This window comes from Micrasema longulum, unplaced genomic scaffold (genome assembly GCF_059751315.1).
Source record: "Micrasema longulum isolate JH-2025_06_02 unplaced genomic scaffold, ASM5975131v1 h1tg000692l, whole genome shotgun sequence".
NCBI lineage: Eukaryota > Metazoa > Arthropoda > Insecta > Trichoptera > Brachycentridae > Micrasema > Micrasema longulum.
The window spans coordinates 1,155,905-1,172,790 of record NW_028277888.1 but is presented as its reverse complement, the minus strand read 5'-3'; the positions used below and the strand labels follow the sequence as shown (position 1 = coordinate 1,172,790).

The window sequence follows — 16,886 nt, the reverse complement described above, 5'->3', positions numbered from 1 at the left end:
ATTCGTATCGTATGAGAGGGAACGAGAGCGAAATATGGTTTTAAAAGCGTTAGAGTGAAATAGATGTATGATGAACGAATTAACTTATGAAATGAATTTTTCACAGAATAAGCCTGCTGATACTCTTTCTAAAAAAACGAGAAAATCGGTTCAGTTTTGAGGTGCGGAAAACGGGACAGCGAAACATCGATTTTAGTTAGGCATAATCAGTCCGACGTGCAGTTGTCTTTTGCGCACAGTATCGGCGAGGCAGAAACGACAAAAACAATGCTCAAATACCTATTCAAAAACATTCCCTGCCACCGCATTCTTAAGGCGCATAAATATAAAATAAATCCGAATACGCAAACCACCCGGTAGAAAATACCTAATCATAAGTTTGATCAAAACACTGGGACATTGGGATTCGACGTAAAATATTAAAATAGGCAAATATCACATACCTACTACGAATACCGATAAAAATATATAAAATGGACTTAGAACAATCAAAATTGTATTTTCAAAATCAATATGGATATTGCGGAGAAATGTTTTCATACATAAATTTTAAAAAGAAATTAAAAATAATACGTAACTAGAAAAACGCGACATGATAGTTGTGACGTTAAGCTTCGTGACAATGTTATAAACGAATTTGAACGGTAAGGAACAAATAAACATGAATCGTGACGTATTAGGGGCGTGGCCAATGGAATGACCATTTCCGCGGGAATTCAAAATTACAAACATAAAAATATTTTTCATGTTATTGATAAATAACAATTTTTTTTTACTGGACTGTATTTAATAGACCTTTATTACTTTAAAAAACATCATCAACAACAAACAAAGAGAGGATAGAACGCCACATTACTCTATCTTTACATACTTATCTCGCTTCCTCTACATTTATACATCTTATCGTGCACGCGCGCCGATTATTCCAACTTTCCACATGTACATCTTCAAGCATTTGTTGAATTTGGTCATGCCATCTCTTTCTCGGTCTTCCTCTTTTTCTGCATCCATCAACATTCGCAGCATCGTAAATATTTTTAGTCATTCTTTCGCTGTCCATTCGCTCTACATGTCTAAACCAATGCAGAGCCCCTTTCTTGATTTTGTCGATAATGCTTATCTTAGCCTCACATAATGTACAGATCTCAACATTTGTGCATCTATCGTACATAGTTTTACCATACATTCGCCGAGAGATCGCATTTCGACAACATTCAGCCTACTTTCATCCCTGTTTTTTCAAGTCCATATTTCGCTCCCATTTATCAGGGTCGGGACCAGGACTCCATTGTGAACTGCTAATTTTGCCTCTTGCGACAAACATTTATTTGCCAAGGTTGATTTCACCGTTCGCTCTGTTCCCGGCACTCACCCTCCTTTCAATATCTTTCTCAGTCATTCTATCCCTAGAAAACATACTTCCCAGATACACAAATTCCTCTACTTGTTTTAGTATAACTCCTTTCACAGTGATTTTACATTTAGTCATACTTTCATTGCTTTCAAAAACCATCATATTCGATTTATCGACATTCATCAGCAAATCGCTTCCCTTGCATAAAAATGTAAATAAAAAACGTGATATAAAATAAAAATTTAAAAAGCAATAAATAAAAAATCGAATAAACAATATTTCCGAATTGGTCCAGTTTATTTTAATTTCTAATTTAAGAACAAGTACAAATGATCTAATTTTCAACCCCCTTCACTGCATACCTCCACAGACTAATTATTTACTAAAATAAATACGTTTTTACTTTTTACCGAATAACCTCCCCTTTGAAGGGCTAAAGGACTCGCTGCGCTAATGATTTTACACCTAGTAGAAGAGCGGGTAATAAATAAAACGAGAAAGAAAACATTTATATAATGTTCGTTCTTCCCGCTAAAGGGAAAGGGTGAAAGAAGGGAGGAAATAAAAAACACAAGAATCATCCAACGAAATAAAGTGTAGAAAGAAGATTATAAAAAAGTAATAAAGAGACAGAAGAACAAGCAGGGCCTCAATTATGAACGCTATCTTCATCTGTACATATCGAGACGGTATACTTAACTTCTGTACTATCTGTATCTTACCTCGGTATGTTCTACCTACTTGTCATATCGACATCATATGATCGAAACGAACCAATGAATGACCGCAAAAATTAGTCCGTGTTCCTTACTTCATTAACATTTAAAATATTTATCATTTATATTTTCAATAGGCTTCTGTGATAGAAAGTGCCCACTTCAAAGCGATTATATACTCCAATAAATCCCAATTCAATATGAGGAATAGGGCATTTCAGTGATTTAAAAAAAAACTAAAATATTCTTTAATAGCCTATCAAAATAAGCATATTTAAAAAAACTTTTGTGTATCGTATTATTAGCGCAACGATTTTTCAAAGTTTTGTATTACTGAAACTAGTGCGCGTGTGACGTCTCAAGTTCTCTTCCGCTTCTTCTCGGTCAGTTCTGCCGAGTGGTCCGTTGAGTTACCGTAAACCGGAAATCTTCCACAACTCTCATATCATTGGTTGATTCATATGAACTGGTAGCGTCGTTTAAATCAGTTCGTTTTTACTAAAATATTTTTTTCGTACATTTTCAAGAAACTTTGTCGTACAATTGAATGCTCTAATTTTAACCGCGCGTAAGAAAACATTTTTTATTACCAATTTCTCGTAGCACCGAACTTCATTGTGAATTTGTAAAATTTTGTCAAATGGTTAGCCCGTTTTCCTTCCATGCAAAAGGTCTGGGGTTCGATTGCCGGCTTGGTTGATATGAAATATTTATTCGATGGGTGGTTTTAATCTAGAATATTTCATAGTCCCTGAGCTAGCACCTGAAGCGTAAGACTGATCTTACCTTCGTGTATTAAAAATGATAAAGATACGCTGCGGTCGGTTTACCAATACAGTGCCCTATGCACCATTAGGTACAGAAAGGAAATTATAACGATAACTCAGATTTAAGTAGCTATTTCTTTTTTAATTTACGATTTGTATACTCGTAAGTTACAGTTATATAAATCGACGAATTTGTTGCAATAAAATAAAATAATGTAATGGTCAATGAATGTCTCAATTTATTGTTTATTTAAATTAGTAAAAATAGCGAAATAAAACCTACGTAGATGAATAAAACAAATAGAAAACGTACACGAAGAAAAAATCAGTTAAAAGAATGGTATGCAAGGAAAAAATAAAAAAAACAACTATTAAAGGATGGCAGAGCGGGTTTTTTGTACTTCAATTTAACTTTTGTCACAGTGACTGTCAAGTTAAATTCTGTTGTTTTCTGGTTAAGTGACAGGCGTCGAGGAAGTTAGGTAATGTTGATGCCTTCACTTTCCGACTAGCTCCAGAGGGAGAGATATAAAATTAACAAGCCCTTAATAACCCTATAAACCTTCTACCCCAACATCCACCTGGGAATAATACAATAATGTCGCAAACGCTAATTTACGTACATAATTTATTTATGTTAGTAAATTATCGCTAGGATTGTTGTAGAAGAAAAATATGACAAAAGGCTTTGGGTTGAATTCAAAATGGTTTAAAATAAAGCAGAACGTTTCTTTATTTTAAAATAAGATAGAGCGTTTCGTATGTTTAAAAATTATTCAAATTAAGAAAAAACGTTTCTTTCATATTCAAATGATTCGAAATAAGATATAATGTTTCTAAGATTTATTTGAAAATAGGAAAGAACGTTTCTTATGCTGATACTTATATTTAAGTGGTTAAAAATAAGACCCTTCACCGTCTTTAGTCTCTGATATTTCAGCAGAAGCGGAGAACTTTTTGGAAGGATTTATTTTTAAAATTTATAGTCCTGAAAATATAGCTTGATTAGAATGACAGCTGTCAAACTAATTTCATTAGTGATGGGAAATTACTGATCACTGATCAAATCGATTTTATCAGTTGTTTCATGTAATCATGAAACTCTGTTTCCGAAAATTGATTTAAAAAACGCAAAATCAAGTCTTTTATAATGTGTTTAACACAATTATTCACCAAAAAATAAGACATTTATACTTTTTTCATGAACAACATCAAATGAATTATTTTTTTATTCGATCGATTTACAATGATCAATTTGTCCCACCTCTAACGTTTTTGCAAAATGATGTAACTTGGTAAGAACGTCGTTAATTTTTGTTTTTTTTTTTTTAGTTTTAAAGCTGATTTTATATATTAATGTTGATTTATGTGTCAAGCATTGTATTAAAAAAATAAATTAACACGCCAGATACGAATGATTTTTCGTGTGTCAATATAAATAACTCCTTTGACGTTACTACAAATTTATGTCGTCACTTTTTCTGACAAATGTCATTCTAATCAAGCTATATTTTAAGGACTATAGTCGCAAACTTTTTAAGAATTAAAGGCAATGAGTCCTTCGGGTTGGTTACCCTGGCCAAGTTGTGTACAACTCGGATAGAAATGTGTAGAACTCAGATGACGAAGTGTAGAACTGGAGCAAGGAATATTATAGAGTTTATGATATAAAGCAGTGAGTTAAAAAGCGTATACCGTGTGTTTATTTAAGGGAGCTTCACGGAGATAAGCTCTCAGACGACTGGCGCCCAAATTGCGAAATGCATTCCGCAATAATTAAAAAATTAAGAAATATTATCAACACTTAGGATAATTGGTTTGACAATTATATTTTGCCGACTAAATTGTATCGTGTAATAAATATTGTTTAATTGTGCCAGACAGACGCAGACGTGAAAATATCGCATTCATCAAAATTAGAAAAGATATTTCGTCGATCAACGTTAAAAAATGAAATGCTTTAGTTTTCTAAAAGGCTATACTAGTGCGTGTGTATTTATTTCTAATATATATAAACTTTCAAACTTGTTAATATGATATAATTATGGTTGTCTGTAGTACTAGGTAGGCTTACGTGCCATGTACAATACTATGGAAGAGTCGTGATGTATTAAAAAAACAAACATAAAATTTTGGCATACCAAAATAGTTTAAATATCTTCAACAAAACATTTTATATTAGGTATTGAGAAAAAACAAATAGATGAAAATATTATCATCGTCACTTTAAATTATTTACTTGACGAAAATTGAGACGGTAAAACTTGTACATTTCATTGAGAAATATACAAGATGATGACGCAACTGTAACCAAAAATTGCACACTCCTGAACACTAATACACATAAACACACATCTACACTTACTCTCATAAAAATACACATAAACACATCCTTTTGTTGTAACACAATTCAATAATATGTATGATTTTTATTTAGAAACTTTGCTGGTCTGTCTTTAAACTGTATTTTTTCAAAAAATGTTAATCTATCATTGACGACTGTTTGTTTCTTTAAAATAAATAAATAAAAGCTACAGCGGAGCACTGAAACCGAAGTATTTTGATACTGTACATTGTAAGGCAGCGAAAAGGTAAGAGTTTTTAAAACTGATGAATCGCAACATGCTGTACATAAATACCGGAGGATCACGTATACGATATCACTTCTTGGCGAATGCTCTAATGGAAAATGTGGCTAAGGAAGATGAAAGCTGATGGCAAATACTTCGTAGATACACCATAATCCACTTACACCCCGCCATTACATTCAACCGCATCGTGGAAAAATCTAATAAGAGAACGCCTTATACATTATAATACGGTGCCTCTCAATAGACTTGGCTATTGGAACATAATATCGGGAGGAAATAACGCAATTATTGCTTTCGGAAAATGGTTGGTTGCAACATTTTACGCGACTAAAGCCTGTTCCAAACAATGGATCATTTATCGAGATATCTTGACGGAATTTCATTGTAATTAGGCATAATAATGTTTACGAGTCAGAAGGCGCCCGTTGGAGTGAAAACGCTAATAAGACAAATGAATAAGTGGAATTACTACTTTAAGTAATAAGTTCCTTTATTAATATCTAAAATCTATGAAAATATAAGTTATTGTCCATCGGTGAATAATTTTTCTGCAAAATAATTTAAGAAAATACGGATTTTGTAAACTGTCAAATAACATTTTTATTTACTAAACATTTAATTGTTTCAATTTTTGTGGACACAAGTCACAATTCCATGGTTCTGTGTTGAGTTGTGACAAATTACTAGTACAAAAATATATTTAGAAAACAATAAAGATAATTTTTTTATCTTTTGCAATAAACATAAACACTAATCTAAATCAAGGATTTTCCAACTGAAATCCCTACAACAATTTAACCTTTAATTTTAGTACCTGTAGCTACTCATACATACGAGTACATTAATACTTAGGCATTTAATTAATAATACATTATGTTATATTACTATGTATAGGGGGGAGTAGGGCAGATTGACTCATGCAATTAAATCTCGTATTATTTTATGGAGGTACAAAACTTTAAATTTAATAAAAAGTTTTTTTTAAATTACAAATAATTCAAGGAAAAAAATAATACGATAATTTTAAAAAGTCTATTCTTAAGAAACACCCCAAGGGCGCTATAAGTAAATTAATGTGTAATATAACATGTTTCAATTTAATTTTTTGAAGCACTGTTATAGTTGTCAATTTTTATAGCGCCGTTTTCTCGATGCGAATGATGACTGTATTCAGCTTAACTCTTCCAGCCTTGACTTTGATGGGAGAGTACGCAAAATCATGTTTTCTTTCCCGAAATTCACATATAGGATACTAAATTATATCTATAAGGTATTAAGGGAGATTACAGCTGTTTCAAAGGCCAATGCCTCCCCTTCAATAATATTAAATAATGATAGATTGAAGAGGATAATATAATATATACGTTTAAAGCCGTGCAAAGAGAGAAAAAGAAAAGGATTAATAACTCTTCCCCTAAGTGAATCGATCGTTACGGATTGCCAATCCGGAGAAATATCAAAGTAAGAAAAGTCACTAGTTCAATACACCGATATGGCGAAAACATTCCGACCCCTAGCGGTAAAACAAAGGGAAAACGAGGGGAACAAGACGCAGAAGTAACATTAAATAACCCCAAGAAACATTATCTGACCCCAAAATGACTTTTGCCTACTTTCGTTTTTTGTGAGAACAGATGTGAACTTTATTCAAAGAAGAATTTTTGAAGCAAGACATTAAGAACTTCCTACTATAATACGTTTTATGTTTTTATATTCCCAAGAGACGCTTGTCACGTTTATCTATGGTTTTCTTTTTGCGCATTTGCAACATTTCAAATTTTGAAATTACGATGGAAAATTTCGTTCTTATTTATTTGTTTTTTTTTTATAACAATATGCCATAGAATTAAGAATATTCCAGAAACCGCATACGCACATCAAACAGAAGGCGACTAAACTACACATAAATTAGTAGGTTTACGTTTTGACCCATTAGTTTCTTTGTGGACGTCGCTCAGTACGCAACTCCTGATTTGAATTCAACTATGCCGTGTTGTTTCCTTTTAAAGTGTAGAAATACTGCTAGGATCTTAAAGAAACGGGATGCAATCACATTTCATGTGTAATTAGCAAATGAATGTATATGTAACAAATACATTACTTAAAAATTTAATTATTTTTCCATATGTCAGATTGTCGAATAAACAAAATGAACATTTCGTTAGTGTTGCCAGGGTAGTAAATTTTTTTACCCTACTTTGCTCATCTAATGAGAGAATTAATGGAAATTGGATCTCGGATTAACAACTCTATCGTGGACCGACATTATCTTCAAAACATCAAATATTATTTAACATGATATAAAAATATCCGTTTTATGTCAAATAAAATTTGTTTTATATGTTAAAGTTTATTAATTCGGTAGTCAGATGGCAAAAGGGACCATCTGTATTTTTGTCTATGTTTAAGTTTTAATTAATATTTCAGTAAATACACGCAGAAAAAAAAATCGGCGTCATTTAGATTGGTAATTTATTATTGAAAAGCAACACTAAAATATTTCAGTTAGTGGGTTAAAGTCTTGAAATTGAGACGTATTTCAGCTCTCCTGAACATTTTTAAAAATTACAGATGGTCCCTTCTGCCACCTGACAACCGAATTCAATTACTCTAATTAAATGACCCTTTACTTATTTTTTCTGTTGTGTCAATCAATATTTCGCGTGCACAACAAAATTTTAGAGTAATTAACAGATTGCTTTTTTTACCTTACATTTGTGTTATAGTTATATTTTTCCCCATCGTGCAACATTACGCGACGGCATCACAAATGCGCGCGGCGAAAGTGAGGCATAGTGGGGGAATTATTGGACACAGTCCGATGTATTTAAATATGATCCTAAGCTCTAAGACTTACCACGACTATTCCCAAAGCATTCATTATAATTCCCAGTCGATATGCCTCGCTCACTATAACATCAATCTAGATTTGTTTCCTCATGTTAGTAGTATGAAAATCAACACACTAAATAAACATTTTTCTAATGCGTCCCTCGTCTGTCTTCAGATAATTAATAATTCTTAATAGTTAAAATGTTATTTAAAGGCGCTCTTTTTACAATAAAAAAAAGGTTAACGGAGGTGTTACTGATGATGTTATATCAGTAGCTAAAAAATCAAGGGCATTTCCTCACATCATTCCCCATTTCTAAAATGTAACCTCAAAACGTCTCCTTTTTATTTATAGAAGAAATTAATTTTTAGATGAACGTAATGTTAAAGGTAATACATAAGGGATTTTGAGTATTATTCAATTAAAATCTATAACCACCTATACTACTACTTCCACTATCTATTAAAACAATTAGCAACGAGAAAATGTTTAAAAAGGCTATGAAAAAATGGATAGTGGAGCTAGGTAGAAGTAAAATGGATTATCTCATTCGCCCATACCAATATTGAATCAACTGCTCCACAAGTGTATAGCTTAGGCTAGGTTTTTGTTATTTTCATTGTGTATTTTGTAATATAAATAATATAGATGTACATAAATACCTTGTTTTTAAAACTGTCAGAATATTTGTTAATTATCTATGTTTTTTTAGTTAGTCTTCTTTGTTTATTCTCAAATGTAATTTGAAAAAAGTATATTGTTAAGTGTCCTCGACACGGGAAACCCCAGTGAGGGCACATTACTTTTATTATTAATTATAGTTTGTAAGCGAAAAATATGAATAAATAAAATCAAAATAAATAAATAACGAACTACGTTTTAATTTGCCGAGTTATTCTTTTAAACTTTGTCAGTATTTCTTATGGCCATGATAATAAGTATTATTTTGTACGAGTTCTTGATACCAGTTGACTGATTTCGCGTCCAATTAACATATCCCGTGCAGGCGTAACATATATTATGTTCATAAAAGTTTTAAAATAACAGCGGTCGCTCACAGGAAGAAAGCACGCGAACAAAGCTATTTTAGGATGACAAAATGGCAGAATATAATCACCCTTTAAGGTCAAACACACCGATTAACATCCTAATAATAATACCTTACTCTCGGGAAATGCCCCACCAGTGAAATCGGACAAATCCAACGCGTGAAACATCCCAAAAAGACAACGCACGCGAGTAAAATGACGCGTCCGTCTATCGTGTTGAGTTTTAGCTGATTTGGCACAATGTTGCGGTTATTTGACTTGTTACAATAAGCGTTATTTTAAAAGCATTTGTCAACAACAAATGATCGACTCAAAATGTACTGTAACATTGATTTGACAAATTAAAAAATACAAAAGAGATTTTTCAAAGTGATTTCAATAAATTTTTAAAATGGGCTCATGACTATGGTATCATTATAAATGCAAAAAAGACTAAATGCTTATACATAAAATCTCCTCATGCCAAAAAATATGTTTTGCCTAATATTATTGGTCATTGCACAAATTGCTTGCATGATGGTATTTCTAACACATGTAATTGTGAACTCATAGAATTTGTGGAGGAGTATAAGTATTTGGGTATTTTTATTGATCATAATTTTAAATGGGATCGTCATGTATTTAAACTTTGTGATCGATTGCGGACTCTTGTGAGTACTTTTTATAAGTTATTTTTTATTTTGCCTAAAATCACTCTTAAAATTATTTATTTTTCTTTAGTAGAATCAATAATAAGATATGGTATAAAGTCGCGGGGACATTCGACTAAAACTAATATTAAAATGATCCAGGGTCTACAGTATTCTATAGTTAAGCGAATTGTACCTGCAGAGATTTACGAACAAAAAATATAACTTCTCAAGACTACAAAATGATGTATTGTAAATTTGTACCTCCGTGCTTTTGACGCGAGAGCGCGAGGCGCTTACCGCAAAGTTTATAAATGAAACAACCGTCGGATGAATGGGTAAGATTAACACTCTCCTTTTAATTAAAATTTTGTTTTGAATACAAATAGGCTGATCAAAATTAATGTATGTAAAAAGTTGTACACTTTCTTCTGGATCTTTCTCCAAAGTTAGGCGCTGTCTTCGTGAAATGCCTACTCAGCTTAGTAGTCATATCACGCAGAGCTTGAGAAGGGTAGGTACGAGTATTATATAGGTATAATTTATATCGCGAGTACGTTTTTAGGTATGTGTGTACATAATATCCACGCGCCGCGCCAACACAAGGAATGATACGACAATCTATTGATATTATTTCTAATTTCCTGCGCATTGCATTCTTGAAGAATGACGAGATGATTGACACTGCACAATGCACAGTAGGAGATGCGGCCGTTGCGGGTCATAATGACTATAAAAGTACTGATAATTAAATAATCGCCCTTAACAGATTGCCTTCGAACATTGAATGAAAGACTTTTAAAAATCGAAACGCGCGTTCTTAAAATATTGCTTATCGGAGCTCTGAACAGTTTTGCGATTACAATAATATCATAGTACCGAGCTATTGACATGAATATTGAAAATCTTTCAACTGAATGACTTATATTTTTTTCTATTATCCAAATAATTATTAATATAATAGTATGATAACTCGGATTACCGGCCTCGTGGTGTAATGATCAGCGCATTTGCCTACCATGCAAGAGGTCTCCGGTTCGATTCCCGACATGGTTGACATGAAATATTGATTTGAAAGGGTGTTTTTACACTAAAATACTTCATAGTCCCTGAACTGGTACCTGAAGCGTGAGACTGATCATCTTACCTTCATGTAACAAAAATGATAAAGATACGCTGTGATTGGTGTGCCAATGCGGTGCCCTATGCACCATTAGGTGCGGGAAGGGAATGATGATGAGGATAACTATGTATTACGTTTTGGTTTTAATAATCGTGAAGCCTGTAAACATTAAAACTAATGTAATAGTTTTTATTCGTCGGTTATTATTATTACGGATAACTTATATAGCGCCATTTTCGTAATATAATACCTCAAAGGCGCTTTACAAAATGATTATATGAACATATATATTTAATTTTTTTTTTTTTAATTGAAGGAAAAACAATGTACTTTGTCACCACATGCTAAGGATTTATTCAAATGATTTAGAGAACAAGTGGGTTTTAAGTTCCTTCCGAAACATCACTTCACTCTCACAGTTTTGGACCTCTGCTGGGAGAGCATTCCATGCCGTAGGCCCTGCGACCGCATTAAGATAAAATACTGAAGTGTTGTGGTATTTATTTAATAAAATACAAAAATTTGGACCTTAAAGCTTGAAAACCTCAAGATTTAGAATAAAATGATAACATCAATGCAATTAACATAAAGGAAATATGTAATTGGGGGATCGGTATTAGCCAGTTACATTATATTCATAGTTGATTAATAAAATTTTATGAGCTTTTTAAATAATAATATCCAACAAAACTTAAACAAAGGTTTTAAGAACAAAAAAAAATAAACCCACAAACTCTGATATTACTACTAATAGTTTGGGGTTGCCATTTTACACAGGTAAAACGTTTTTACGTGCTGTTCGACATTTTCAGTCGATTTCTTTACGCGATTACACAGTTTTCAAGGCTAATAATAATACACCAAACCACGAAGAGTATATTGGGTTACGCAAGAATATATTTAAATATTCTACGGGTAAAAAACTTACTTTCTAAGTTTCAAATGTTAAAAAAGACGAATCTTACTTAATTTTACGACGATCAGCCCTTGTTTTTCATGGACAGATCACTGACGTATGTATGGATAAAGTTTTGAGTTCAATTGGAGGCTGGGTCAACGTAAAATGACGGAAACCAACAACCATCATTAACCATCATCGACTAATAAATAGTACAGACACGTCACTTGCTGACGCGCGAAGCGTTTGCGGAGCAGCACGGGCGCGGTGAACGCAAACACATGGTAAACAAGTGTAGTGTCCACAGTGAGTGCGCGAGCGCGGCAGGGCGCCGCGTACCGCGCCGCGCCCGCGCCGCGCCCGCAAACGCTCGCCACTACGGCCAAGCACTAAATACATCTCAGTTTTAACAAATGTTGCGTTGCCTTCAACAAATTAAGAAAAAAATTGAAAGTAAATAACGATGCACATGCAAATATCAAGCAGTGGCAGACCTGCTGATTTGACGTTCCGATGCGTAGACTGTCATTGCACATATTGCTCGTTTGCAATACAAGGCTATTTTTTATTTATTTATTTTATTTATTAGGGATATCAACAGTAATACATGTAAAAAAAAAAGACAAATAAAATATACAGGGAATACAACCAATGACAGATATCCACAGAAATACATTAAATACTCGTACAATACATGCTAGTGTGTTTGTGTTAGTGTAAGTGTGTGAGAGGGTGGGTGAGTGGGTATTATTACGGAATGAGGGTGGACGTGTGTGTAAATATTATTGCACAAGTGTCAAAAATATATGGCTAAACATATGATTTATTTTGTAGTAATGTTATTAAAGCCAATAAAGTTTACAAAATACTGCCAGTATTTTTAATTAGAACCCGCCTGTGGTTTCTAGCTACTTGATGAAATTCTACTACTAGAAAAAATACATTAGTTTTTTAGTTAGTAATGATTTCATAACCCTAGATAAATTTTGCGTATTCATAAACATACAAGTTAGAATGAATTAAGTTACTTGTAATCGCATACATTTAAGTAAATATAATACAATTAAAACGCAATAAATCTTAATAAGGGTAAGAAATGATATATCTTGTTCATGTTCAGGCGACAAGACAGGTGACGTTAGTCTAGTTTGGGGTGTATATTTCGCCTAGCAACATCGAACGTGTTGGCGCCCGGTGGGGTAGACTGTAATAAAATTCCGCCCATTTTCCCCCTACGCCCAAGTTACCCCACTCTTCCCTACAACCCGCCAGTACTCGGTACTATATTCAGTTAATATAATAAAATGCCCGACTTCTTTGTTTGTTCCATTTCAAACAAATATTATATCATATTGTTTTGTTTTACAAATCGTATTGACAAATAATAATACAAATTATAAAATGAACCACAAAACAAAACCATGCGTTTGGTCTCGTGGTTGTATTGTGGACGCACGGATCAAAGGTCCGAGGCTCAAACCCCACTCTACCACAACTCGAATCCCATTTTTCCAGGAAGAGTTATTTAAGAGTTTTAGGAAATGGTCATAAAGTTGAAATGTTTAGGTAAGACCTTATTTTTTAAATATATTTTCAAATTCATTAATTGACTGTCCTGATTTGCTGGAGTTGATGTGTTTCCGTGTACCTGGTCGACATACCCGCGACAGATCTCCTTTTTGCTCTGCAAGTTCTAGGACCAACTATCACATGCACTCGCCTATCCCTAGGCTCCATAGATATGGCAATCAGTATGAGGACAAGGCTGATATATTTGGTTCTGGACTTGATAGTTATAAAACAAGTCTGATTTCTTTTTTTCTCTTGCAATATTATTCTTTAACTTTTCTTTATAATTAAAAACATTTTTCCTTTTTTCATATTTATGTATTTATTTCGTTATATTTTTGGTTGCTTATGTGTATTTACCTACTTGTTACTATTGTTATAGTTATGCAATTTTATAATTTTTTGTTATGTTTTTATATATGTATTTTTTTTCATATTTATGTTCAATATGTTAGAGGCCGTTCAATATGCCGTTTATGTAAAATAAAAAAACTATTTTGGTTTTTGTTATAAAAATAAATTTTCTTACGTAATGTTTAATACACACATTTTATATACAGTTTGAATAATATATAGTAAATCAATTCTAAAAATTATTAATGACAATTATATTCGTTTTACAAAAATAAAAAAAAGGCTCCAACTGAAATCATCGTGGGTTAATTACTGCAGTAGAAAAATATCTCATTTTTAAAGTAATAAGGGTGTATAAAATACTGTAAAGTAAAAAAAAAAATCTACTCAATAGTAGCATAAAAAATATTTTTAAATATGTAATTTTGAATTACCACAAAAACCTTAATTGCATTGGCCACGGCCCTAATACGTCACGAATCTTGACGTCACAATTGTCAAGGCCAAACATGTCGCATTTTTGTAGACATATTTTTTAACAATTTTATTTTAAAAGTTACATATGAAAAAATATCCAAAATATTTATATTGATTTTAAAAATACGATTGTTTTTTTTAATCCATTTCACATATTTTTATCGGTATTCGTAGTACGTGATATTTTCCTATTCCTTTTGTTAATTTTTTTTTTATTGATAAATTTTATAAAAGATACATGTTTTTCTAAAAAATTCCAGACAAATCTACTTTTATAGATCTAGTAAATCTTATCACTGTAACACTCCAAAAAAGAGACTAACTCTTGTGCTTGGAGTGTTGTAGTTATGTATTTATAAGAGTTTATATAATTTTGAATATACGAGTATATGAGAAAAAAAACATAGAATACATAAATAAAAAAACATAAAATAATAATACATTCATACTAGTCAACATTTAATGCAGTTTTTAGACGTGTTCAAAAACTTTTTTTAGATTTCCTTTAAATTTATTTTTTGATATATTATTTTTAATTGTTTTTAGTTTATTGAGGAGATTATTATATTTTTTTACACCTTTGAAGACAAAGCTATTTTGACCATGACTTGTGTGGAATTTAACAAATTTTAATATTATTTTGGTATCTGAGTGACTTATTCATTTCAAATTCTTTAATTTTTTCTTCTTTATAAATTTGTATAATGGAATTTATTTTATAAATAGTGTCTACTGTATGAACCTTAAATATGTTATATTGAATTATTGTAATCGTATTGAATGTTGAGGGTTTCTTTAAAATTACTTTAATAATTGATCTTTGTACTATTAAGAGGGTTTAATATATTGGAATATGCACCACCCCATCCTACAATACCATATTGTAACAAAGATTGTACAAAATACAAAATATTGTGCCTATCCATAGGAATTAATACTGGTCTGACAGGGTTAAATAAAATAAATGAAACGGATAAAGATATCAAGAATCAAGCTCAAGGGAATGGTTGAAATAGAATAACAGCCATGAAGCTACAGGAATACATGTTAAAATACCATGTCCGTACGACATTTTGTACGCATGGTTTACTTGAAGTCTTAATATCCGTGAAGACAAGGGATAAATACTGTGCTGGATTTCTCATTACCACTGAAAACGAATACCCATTTCATATTAAAATTTATTGTCTTTTTTATATGAAGTTATGCCTTCCGTATTCGAGTGAGTCTGTTTTACCTAGAACTATCTGTTGACATGAATATTATTTTTATTTTTTTAGAAGTTTTAGCTTACGAGGGTTAGATTTTTTGGATAGCAATTCGCCCCGTATAAGCAGTACTGGAAGAAATCATACAAAAAAATAACTTTTTGCATTATTCGTGTGCGACAGATAGGCCTGCACGGCCTCTGACTGAAAGAATACTATTATAAATATGCCTACAAAATTCAATAATTGTTAGTGGTACATGGTACCCACCCCGTTGCTATATTTACTATTTTACGTTAAAATAAAAAGGTTTTTTGTTTTTTTTTTTAGTTTGTAAAATATAGTATATGTCCTCCTACGTGGGCACAATTCAAATCTAAAGAATACTTCAACTCTTGTGTGGCTGTGGTGTAACACAGGTCTACATAGGATACAAGACTTAATCTCTATCTTCTTCTTATATCTCTCTTATTTATATAAATGACGAAGTTGTATTTTTGTAATCTTCAAATGGACATTTTCACATCGGATTTCAAAAGTAAAATTTGTATTTATATGTTGGATTTTAATACAAAAAATATTTATCCTTACTACGCGAAGAATAATTTTACGAAAGAAAGTTATGCCAATACCACAATTAATCTGACTATAAGAAAGAGCACGAGAATATAACTTATAACAAGGAAAACAGTATGTTTTTACGATTTTTTTTCAATGTCTGAATTTTAGAATATTTCGTCTTTTGCTAGAGGTAACATGATGTTACATCACAGCGTGTAAAGAAATTTTGTAGCGCCTTTTACGTCAACAACAATATTTTTTACTTAGCCCGTAAATTTAACTTTGTCATTATTTAAGTTGTAATTTAATTTGTTTGGCTTTCTGGTCCAACCAATGTTTTTTTGTCATTTCTTTTATTGAGTTTATAACGACTCGCTTCCGAGAAGTGTAGAGAAGAAAATAATCAAATTAAAGCTATGTTTTACAGAACCTTCCCGTTTTCATCAGAATTTCGAGATAAAACTTTTGAGAAAATTACGTTAGCCAAACAACGAAGCGAAAATATTGTGAAAGGAAAAGTACTGCGTGGTTTTCTGTTTTAAGGATTGTCAAAACGAAATTGTCAGAAAAACGGAATCTGTACAATTGATTATTTCCCGTTCATTTTGTTGCTGCCAATTAAATGGCGTGCAGTTATTTTTTTTAATTATACATGTAATGTGATTGCTTCCGGTTCCTTTAAGATCCTAGCAGTATTTCTACACTTTAAAAGGACACAACACGGCATAGTTGAATTCAAATCAGGAGTTGCGTACTG

General features: G+C 32.1%; 1 protein-coding gene across 1 annotated transcript in view; it reads right to left on the bottom strand.

The window, feature by feature from the left end:
- LOC148279631 (putative NADPH-dependent quinone oxidoreductase VAT1L) overlaps window positions 1–16,886 on the bottom strand; it is a 141,605-nt gene that overhangs the window by 18,411 nt on the left and 106,308 nt on the right. The gene's annotated exons all lie outside the window — the stretch shown is intronic.